Source organism: Salmo salar, chromosome ssa10 (genome assembly GCF_905237065.1).
Source record: "Salmo salar chromosome ssa10, Ssal_v3.1, whole genome shotgun sequence".
Taxonomy (NCBI): domain Eukaryota; kingdom Metazoa; phylum Chordata; class Actinopteri; order Salmoniformes; family Salmonidae; genus Salmo; species Salmo salar.
In genome coordinates this window covers 31,992,984-32,002,478 of record NC_059451.1, presented here as the reverse complement: position 1 = coordinate 32,002,478, position 9,495 = coordinate 31,992,984, and positions in this window count along the sequence as shown.

The following is a 9,495-nucleotide window of genomic DNA, read 5'->3' as shown; positions in this document are numbered from 1 at the left end:
ATTTCGCAACAAAGCATCCTTCACTCATGCTGCCAAACATACCCTCGTAAAACTGACCATCCTACCAATCCTCGACTTCGGCGATGTCATTTACAAAATAGCTTCCAATACCCTACTCAACAAGCTGGATGCAGTCTATCACAGTGCCATCCGTTTTGTCACCAAAGCCCCATATACTACCCACCACTGCGACCTGTACGCTCTCGTTGGCTGGCCTTCGCTTCATAATCGTCGCCAAACACATTGGCTCCAGGTCATCTACAAGACCCTGCTAGGTAAAGTCCCCCCTTATCTCCGCTCACTGGTCACCATAGCAGCACCCACCTGTAGCACGCGCTCCAGCAGGTATATCTCTCTGGTCACCCCTAAAGCCAACTCCTCCTTTGGTCGTCTCTCCTTCCAGTTCTCTGCTGCCAATGACTGGAACGAACTACAAAAATCTCTGAAACTGGAAACACTTATCTCCCTCACTAGCTTTAAGCACCAGCTGTCAGAGCAGCTCACAGATCACTGCACCTGTACATAGCCCATCTATAATTTAGCCCAAACTACTACCTCTTCCCCTACTGTATTTATTTATTTTATTTATTTAGCTCCTTTGCACCATATTATTTATATTTTATCTCTGAACTTTCTTCAAACTACAAATCTACCATTCCAGTGTTTTTCTTGCTATACTTTATTTACTTTGCCACCATGGCATTTGTTTGCCTTTACCTCCCTTATCTCACATCATTTGCTCACATTGTATATAATCTTATTTCTTTTTATATATATTTTTTTTGTTCTTTTTTTTTCTTCTACTGCATCATTGATTGTATGTTGTTTTACTCCATGTGTAACTCTGTGTTTTTGTATGTTGTCGAACTGCTTTGCTTTATCTTGGCCAGGTCGCAATTGTAAATGAGAACTTGTTCTCAACTTGCCTACCTGGTTAAATAAAGGTGAAATAAATAAATAAATAAAAAATAACTCTCTCCACCTGCCCGTTACATTCAGGGTGAAAGCCCGAGGTAAGGCTGACCGAGACCCCCAGGTGTTCCATGAACGCCTTCCAGACCCTTGACGTGAACTGGGGACCCCAATCAGACACTATATCCTCAGGCACCCCGTAGTGCCGAAAAACATGTGTAAACAGAGCCTTCGCAGTCTGTTGGGCCGTAGGGAGACCGGGCAAAGGGAGGAGACAACAGGACTTAGAAAAACAATCCACAACGACCAGGATCGTGGTGTTACCTTGTGAAGGTGGAAGATCGGTGATAAAATCCACCGACAAATGTGACCACGGCTGTTGTGGAACGGGTAAGGGTTGTAACTTACCTCTGGGTAGGTGTCTTGGAGCCTTGCACTGGGCGCACACTGAGCAGGAGGAAACATAAACCCTCACGTCCTTAGCTAAGGATGGCCACCAGTACCTCCCAGTAAAATAGCGCATAGTCCGCCCAATCCCAGGATGACCAGAGGAGGGTGACGTGTGAGCCCAGTAGATCAATCGGTCGCGGACAGCAGACGGAACGTACAGACACCCAGATGGACACTGAGGGGGAGCGGGCTCTGCACGTGACGCCTCTCAATGTCCGCGTCCAGCTCCCCTACTACCGGTGCCACTAAACACGAGGCTGGGATTATGGGAGTGGGATCCATGGACCGCTCCTCTGTCTCATACAGCCGGGACAGGGCGTCTGCCTTAACGTTCTGGGAACCTGGTCTGTAAGAGAAGGTAAACACAAAACGGATGAAAAACATGGCCCACCTTGCCTGGCGAGGGTTCAGTCTCCTCGCCTCCTGGATGTACTCCAGATTGCGGTGGTCAGTCCAGATGAGAAAAGGGTGTTTAGCCCCCTCAAGCCAATGTCTTCACACCTTCAAAGCCTTGATGACAGCTAACAGCTCCCGGTCCCCCACATCATAGTTTCGCTCCGCCGGGCTGAGCTTCTTGGAGAAGAAGGAACAGGGGCGGAGCTTAGGTGGCGTACCCGAACGCTGAGAGAGCACAGCTCCTATCCCAGCCTCCAACGCGTCCACCTCCACTATGAATTGCAAAGATGGATCTGGATGAGCCAACACAGGAACTGAGATAAACAGAGCCTTCAGTTTCCTAAAAGCCCTGTCCACCCCAGCCGACCACTGCAAGCGCACCGGACCCCCCTTCAGCAGTGAGGTAATGGGAGCAGCCACCTGACCAAAACCCCAGATAAACCTCCGGTAGTAATTGGCAAACCCTAAAAATCGCTGTACCTCCTTCACTGTGATGGGAGTCGGCCAATTACGCACGGCTGCAATACGGTCAACCTCCATCTCCACTCCTGACGTGGATAGGCGATACCCTAAGAAGGAGACGGACTGTTGAAAGAACAGGCATTTCTCAGCCTTGACATACAGGTCATGCTCCAACAGGCGACCAAGCACTTTGCGCACCAGGGACACATGCTTGGCGCGTGTAGCGGAGTAAATCAGAATGTCATCGATATACACCACTATCCCCTGCCCGTGCACGTCCCTGAAAATGTCGTCTACAAACGATTGGAAGACTGATGGAGCATTCTTCAACCCGTACGGCATGACGAGGCACTCATAATGACCTGAGGTGGTACTAAATGTTGCCTTCCACTCGTCTCCATCTCGGATATGCACCAGATTGTACGCACTCCGGAGATCCAGTTTAGTGAAGAAGCGCGCCCAGTGTATTAACTCAATCGCCGGGGCGATCAGGGGTAGCGGGTAACTGTACCCCTCCATGATTTTATTGAGACCTCGATCATCAATGCATGGGCGCAGACCTCCATCCTTCTTCTTCACAAAAAAGAAACTCGAGATGGGTGAAATGGAGGGCCGAATGTACCCCTGACGCAGGGATTCAGAGACATATGTCTCCATAGCCACCGTCTCCGCTTGCGACAGGGATACACGTGACTCTTGGGAAGTGCAGCATCTACCATGAGATTTATTGCACAATCCCCCTGTCAATGGGGTGGTAATTGAGTCGCCTTCCTTTTACAGAAGGCGAAAGCCAAATCGGAATATTCGGGGGGGAATGCACACGGTGGAAACCTGGTCTGAAATTTCCACCGTAGTAGCACCAACGGAAACCCCTACACACCTACCTGAGCACTCTCGCGGCCACCCCGTGAGAGCCCTCTGTGGCCAAGAAAAAGTGGGGTTATGACTAGTTAACCAAGGTAGGCCCAGCACTACGGCATACGCAGGAGTGTCAATAAGGAAAATAAAATAAAAATCCTTGTGACCCCCCTGCGTCACCATACTCAAAGGAGCTGTGGCCTCCTTGATCAACCCTGACCCTAATGGTCAACTATCTAAGGTGACCATTAGTCAATCACCACCTTCCGGAGACACCTGAAACCCCACCTCTTTAAGGAATACCTGGGATAGGATAAAGTAATCCTTCTAACCACTGGATATCATAAGGTGAATGCACCAATTTGTAAGTTGCTCTGGATAAGAGCGTCTGCTAAATGAAGTAAATGTAAATGTAAATGTGTGCATGGGGAAAGGCACATCCAAGGGTACAATAGGGATCCCTAAACTATTAGCAAAAGCTTGATCAATGAAATTCCCAGCCGCGCCTGAATCTACTAGCGCCTTATGCTGGGAACGCAGGGAAAAATCAGGAAAAGTAACAGACACAAATATATGTGCAACAGAGGGCTCTGGATGAGAATGGTGCCTACTCACCTGGGGTGGCGCCAGAGCGCCCTGCCTGCTACCGCGATTCCCAGAAGAACCTACCCGGCACCGACCAACAGTGTGCCCTCTGCGGCGACCGATGGTGCACGAGCGGGAACCCCCTCCGGTCTCCCTGTGCACCCTCTCTCCCGGCTCCCTGGGTATAGGAGAGGGGGTGCGGGAGGATGAGCCACCAGACCCCGATCTGGACGTCCGCAAGCAGCCAGCAAGTTGTCCAGCCGGATGGACAGATCCATCAGCTGGTCGAAGGTGGTGTCTCTGCAAGCCAGCTCCCGACGGACGTCCTCACGCAGACTGCAGCGATAATGGTCGATCAGGGCCCCGTGATTCCATCCCGCACCGGCTGCCAGGGTCCTGAACTCCAAAGCAAAATCCTGGACGCTCCTCGTCTCCTGCCTCAGATGGTAGAGAAGCTCACCCGCCGCTCTGCCCTCGGGTGGGTGGTCGAAGACTGCCCGGAAACGGCGAATGAACTCCTCATAACGGTCCAACGCCGCCTCTCCTCCGTCACACACAGCGCTGGCCCATTCCAGGGCTCTCCCGGTGAGGCACGAGACGAGGGCGAAACTCTTCTTGCGGTCTGATGGAACTGGGTGGACCGTGGCCAGATAAAGGTCTAATTGGAGGCGGAAACCCTGGCAGCCGGCAGTATTTCCATCATACCCCTAAGGCATGGATATTCAGATTCCACCGGGTTCAGGTTGAGAAGAGGCGTGCAGTATAGACCCCGCCCGGTTGGGCTGGTGGAGGCGCTGGAAGAACTCCCTGTCTCTCCCAGCGGTCCATCTTCTGGACAACGCGATCCATGGTGGCGCACAGATGGTGAAGCTTCTTCGCTTGCTCCTGGACGCGCTCCTCCACCTCCATGTCCGGGGTATCCTCTCCTGCTGACTTCAATATGTGGGTCGGTGATTCTGTCACATTCGTGTATGTAGGTAGCAGGGAAGTCAGACGCAGGAGAAATCAAGTTGGTTAATATGGAGTATTTAATGAAAAACAAACTCCAAAACCAAAGTACAAAATACAATGGGTAAAGGATACCCGTCGCACACCGATACACAAACCCACGTAACATAACATACAAACAATCACCGACAAGGACATGAGGGGAAACAGAGGGTTAAATACACAAGTAATTAATGGGATTGGAAACAGGTGTGATGGAAGACAAGACAAAACCAATGGAAAATGAAAAACTGATCAATGATGGCTAGAAGACCGGTGACGTCGACTGCCGCGCACCACCCATGCAAGGAGGGGCATCGACTTCGGCAGAAGTCGTGACATGCGACCTGGCCAAGCAGTTCAACACATACAACAACACAGAGTTACACATGGAGTAAAACAAACATACAGTCAATAATACAGTAGAAAAATAAGTCTATATACAATGTGAGCAAATGAGGTGAGATAAGGGAGGTAGAGGCAAAAAAGGCCATGGTGGCAAAGTAAATACAATATAGCAAGTAAAACACTGGAATGGTAGATTTGTAGTGGAAGAAAGTGTCAAGTAGAAATAGAAATAATAGGGTGCAAAGGAGCAAAATAAATAAATAAATAAATAAATAAATACAGTAGGGGAAGAGGTAGTTGTTTGGGCTAAATTATAGATGGGCTATGTACAGGTGCAGTGATCTGTGCGCTGCTCTGACAGTTGGTGCTTAAAGCTAGTGAGGGAGATAAGTGTTTCCAGTTTCAGAGATTTTTGTAGTTCGTTCCAGTCATTGGCAGCAGAGAACTGGAAGGAGAGACGGCCAAAGGAGGAATTGGCTTTGGAGGTGACCAGAGAGATATACCTGCTGGAGTGCGTGCTACAGGTGGGTGCTGCTATGGTGACCAGTGAGCTGAGATAAGGTGGGACTTTACCTAGCAGGGTCTTGTAGATGACCTGGAGCCAGTGGGTTTGGCGACGAGTATGAAGCGAGGGCCAGCCAACGAGAGCGTACAGGTCGCAGTGGTGGGTAGTATATGGGGCTTTGTTGACAAAACGGATGGCACTGTGATAGACTGCATCCAGTTTATTGAGTAGGGTATTGGAGGCTATTTTGTAAATGACATCGCTGAAGTAAAGGATCGGTAGGATGGTCAGTTTTACGAGGGTATGTTTGGCAGCATGAGTGAAGGAGGCTTTGTTGCGAAATAGGAAGCCAATTCTAGATTTAACTTTGAATTGGAGATGTTTGATGTGAGTTTGGAAGGAGAGCTTACAGTCTAACCAGACACATAGGTATTTGTAGTTGTCCACATATTCTAAGTCAGAACCGTCCAGAGTAGTGATGCTGGATGGGCGGGCAGGTGCGGGCAGCGATCGGTTGAAGAGCATGCATTTAGTTTTACTTGTATTTAAGAGCAGTTGGAGGCCACGGAAGGAGAGTTGTATGGCATTGAAGCTCATCTGGAGGGTTGTTAACACAGTGTCCAAAGAAGGGCCAGAAGTATACAGAATGGTGTCGTCTGCGTAGAGGTGGATCAGAGACTCACCAGCAGCAAGAGCGACATCATTGATGTATACAGAGAAAAGAGTTGGCCCAAGAATTGAACCCTGTCACACCCCCATAGAGACTGCCAGAGGCCCAGACAACAGGCCCTCCGATTTGACACATTAAACTCTATCAGAGAAGTAGTTGGTGAACCAGGCGAGGCAATCATTTGAGAAACCAAGGCTATTGAGTCTGCCGATGAGGATATAAAATATATAAAGTATAAAATTGAGCACACAGATATGCAATCTCCACAGACAAACATTTGCAGTAGAATGGCCTTACTGAAGAGCTCAGTGACTTTCAACGTGGCACCATCATAGGATGCCCCCTTTCCAACAAGTCAGTTCGTCAAGTTTCTGCCATGTTTGATCTGCCCTGGTCAACTGTAAGTGCTGTTATTGTGAAGTGGAAATGTCTAAGAGCAACAGCAGCTCAGCCATGAAGTGGTAGGCCACACAAGCTCACAGAACGGGACCGCCGAGTGCTGAAATGCGTAGCACGTACAAATCGTCTGTCCTCGGTTGCAACACTCACCACCGAATTCCAAACTGCCTCTGGAAGTAACGTCAGCACAAGAACTGTTAGTCTGGAGCTTCATGAAATGGGTTTCCATGGCCGAGCAACCACACACAAGCCTAAGATCACCATGTGCAATGTCAAGTGTCGGCTGGAGTGGTGTAAAGCTTGCCGCCATTGGACTCTGGAGTAGTGGAAACGTGTTCTCTGGAGTGATGAATCCCGCCTCACTATCTGGCCGTCCGACGGACGTGCTTTGAACTTTGTGGCAACAGTTTGGGGAAGGCCCTTTCCTGTTTCAGCATTACAATGCCTCCATGCACAATGGGGGGTCCATACATAAATGGTTTGTCGAGATTGGTTTGGAAGAACTTGACTGGCTGCACAGGTCCCTGACCTCAACCCCATCGAACACCTTTGGGATGAATTGGAACGCCGACTGCAAGCCAGGCCTAATTGCCCAACATCAGTGCCCGACCTCACTAATGCTCTTGTGGCTGAAAGCAAGTTCACGCAGCAATGTTCCAACATCTAGTGGAAAGCCTTTTACAGAAGAGGGGAGGCTGTTATAGCAGCAAAGGGGGGACCAACTCCATATTAATGCCCATGATTTTGGAATGTGATGTTCGACGAGCATGTGTCTACATACTTTTGGTACTGTAGTGTACGTCTCTGCCCTGTCATGTGCTGAATTACCATGGAGAGAATTAAGCCATGAACATTTTTCACCTCATTAACCTCCTCCAGTCCTTCCCCCATTGGTAGTAAATTATCCCTAGTGTGGATGCGTTTCAAATACTGTACTTTGGCATGTAAATAGCCCCCCAAAAATCTGGGTGTTTTGTGAGAGTTAGAGGAAGAGAAAAAGTGTGTTTGAGTGTGTCCCTCCTCAGAGTGGATTCATTCCCACAGCTCTGTGGTGTAGTTGAGAGCAGATGGAATTTGGCATATATTTTAATCTCAAAAACACAAGAGTCACAGCACAGCAGTCTAATCACCGTCAGAGCCATGTATGTGTGTGTACGTGTGTGTGTGTGCGTGCGTGTGCGCGTGTGTGTGTGCGTGTGTGTGTGTGTGTGTGTGTGTAAGAGAGAGAGAAATAAGGTCAGAAAGACAGGGGTCTGGAGCTCTACATCTAGTTCAACACAGGATCTACAGGCTCAAGACAGTCCAGACCATGCGCAGAGCCATGAGTGGACATGACCTACCACTGTGGCACCATGGTCCTGGGCCGAATGACTCAAACCCATTAAACCCTGTGCGCTGACTAGACCACATAGTCATGGCGGCAGCCCTGTGCCTGGAGAACCGTTAACTTACAGTGGACATAACAAGACCCAAGTTCATAAACGTCGTGTTCTTTTTGCTTCTCCCTGGAAATATTATTGATATTCATAGTCTCTGAGCAGTCATAGAAAGTCCCTCGGTAATTCACCAGCCAGCGCGATAACCAGTGTAGGCTGGTTTGAGCGGATTTACTTCTCCAGAATGAACACTGACGCTAGATGATGCTGTTGTACCAAGGCTTCTCACTCAATAGTATTTTCTGTTACTTATGGATGTTTTTTACTGGCTAAAAGTAAGATAACATAAAGGCGAATGAATATGCTTAGGGAAAGGGGCATGTCTAGTCAGTTGTACAACTGAATGTGTCTTCCGCATCTAACCCAACCCTTCGGAATCAGAGAGGCTGCCATAACCGACATCCACGTCTTCGGCGCCTGGGGAACAGTGGGTTAACTGCCTTGCTCTGGGGCAGAACGACAGATTTTTACCTTGTCAGCTCAGGGATTCGATTAAGTTCAAAGCGTAGGCTAATGCTTGGGCATAATGCACAATTACGAAGTTTGTACTCTTAATTGGCTGAAACAATATCTAATAGATAGAACAGGCTAAATATTGAATTACCCTGTATTCAATTATATGATTAGGCTAGAGGTCAGACTGGAAAGGTTAGGCGCTCTTTTTAAACAGTGTTATAACATTGCCATGCTCTCTCCTATCCAACGTTGCTTTCCTCTCCCTATCCCCCTTTAATAATGTATCCCTTTATATAGCCTATGCATCATTGCTACACTTGTTCCTGCTCATGAGTCAAGGGATTGGGGGTAATGAAACAACTGTTTAAAACGGTAACTTGAAGCTCCCATCTATATCCTTTAGGGCAGGGATAACGGCATCGTTTTAATCCGGCTACCCATCATAGCTCAGCAGCCCCATCAAGTCATAAATTCCGTGCAATTCAAATAAGCAACATAATTTTGTCAATGGCCCTTATCTTGGATAATTATTTACTTCCCTGAGTTACCGCCCGGGAACAGACAAAAACATCCCTGTCCCACCGGCGTTTTCACACATTTAAACAGAATAACTTTGAGCAACAAAAACACATTGGACCCAGTGAAATTAGTTTCGGGTAAACACTACGGACAAACGAGAGCAACCAGGAGAACTCACTCTTTATTTTACACATGAATTACGCACGGCAGATAAAGCAATAAAATGGTTCAGCTACCATGACAAAACTAGCCCACACACAGATCATGTAACCCCGAGGTTTGCGTGAATTTGAAAAGGGTGGTACCCAAGCGTGCCCGTTTTCACGACGTAAACAGCTCCCAACAAGAGAACTATGAGGGGATCCCCGCGCTTAAACAAACGGAGGCGAAGACACGATATTTATGAGTTGTTTTGCTTTGCGGAACAGACACCTCTGTAAAGTACTTCGAATCAGTTCAACCTTAGTGCTCACATTTCAGGGATATTACCTTTGATTGAAAAAAGTTGTAAA